The 1,062-nt window shown below is 48.7% G+C and overlaps 1 protein-coding gene across 1 annotated transcript in view; it reads right to left on the reverse strand.

The window, feature by feature from the left end:
- Positions 1–1,062, reverse strand: part of LOC117169205 (elongation of very long chain fatty acids protein AAEL008004-like) — an 18,133-nt gene that overhangs the window by 5,906 nt on the left and 11,165 nt on the right. The gene's annotated exons all lie outside the window — the stretch shown is intronic.

Here is a 1,062-nt window from a genome sequence, read left to right on the forward strand (position 1 = left end):
ATTATTCATTGTTTAGATTATACGCCCAACTAACACCTTTATGCAATAAGTTTATTTTCTGAATCGAAATCATGTCAAAGTTAAGTATCAAATCGTCATATGTTGGAGATTGTAGATCTAACGTCAGTCCCACCAAAAACTTCAGTTAATAAGAGAGGGTTGGGAGAGGGGGGGAAGTAGAACTAGAACCGAAAGAGTCGTCTTGGGTTTGTGTTTTTGTTTTCATGCTGAGAAGGTCACCGAACGCGTCCTCGGGTTGCGGATAGAGGGTCCCTGTACCAAGGGTTACTGCTGAATATGGTTACAAAAATAAATAGGCAGTCGCAGACAATTGTCCAGGGGTGGTCCCGAAGGAATTAACCCCCAAGCGGAGGTGTGAAAACCGAGCCGAAAGCTGAATGGCACCTGGGTGAGGTGTCTAGAACGGTGACTCTGGGATACCAGGCGACCTCTCAGAGTAAGCAGCCTTATCCTTGCATGCGGGGCTCTACAAGGATGGACGAACCCCTTTCCCTAGCTTCTCGTGGGAACAACAATGACAACAACAAACATAGTTGTAGTCAGTGCGGTTCAAAACAACTGAACGCGCAGGGCTCCCTACAATGGGTCGGCCAACATTGCCGACCAATCTAGAGCTGGGGGAGCCAATGAAAATGGATTCAATGCGATGGATCGGCGGAATCTCGTGACCTTTGGGTGGACGGAGCGAGTGAATCACGAGTTGCAAGACTGCTACGATGCGAGTGTGGCCCGTGAACGGGGTTACATGGCACGGCTGCATGCTCTGTGGTGCGAGAAACACCCGGACCTATCGCACTTTTCGCAGCAAGTCTGCGAAACCACGCTGAACTACTCCGTAAAAGGGGGCAGGCATCCAATAGATGAAGAGTGATGCTTTACGACCAGGAGAAACATTAACACCAAGGTTTCTCTCAAGCCTAAAGATCTGGCTGAAATGGCTGACGAGCTTCGTGGACATTTTTCCGGTAAATCCGACCTCTGGGCTATCAATTATTGTGTGTATAATGCAGCGAGAGCTTTGGCCGATGCGAACCGTAAAAC

Source organism: Belonocnema kinseyi, chromosome 3 (assembly GCF_010883055.1).
Source record: "Belonocnema kinseyi isolate 2016_QV_RU_SX_M_011 chromosome 3, B_treatae_v1, whole genome shotgun sequence".
NCBI classification, from domain to species: Eukaryota; Metazoa; Arthropoda; class Insecta; order Hymenoptera; family Cynipidae; genus Belonocnema; species Belonocnema kinseyi.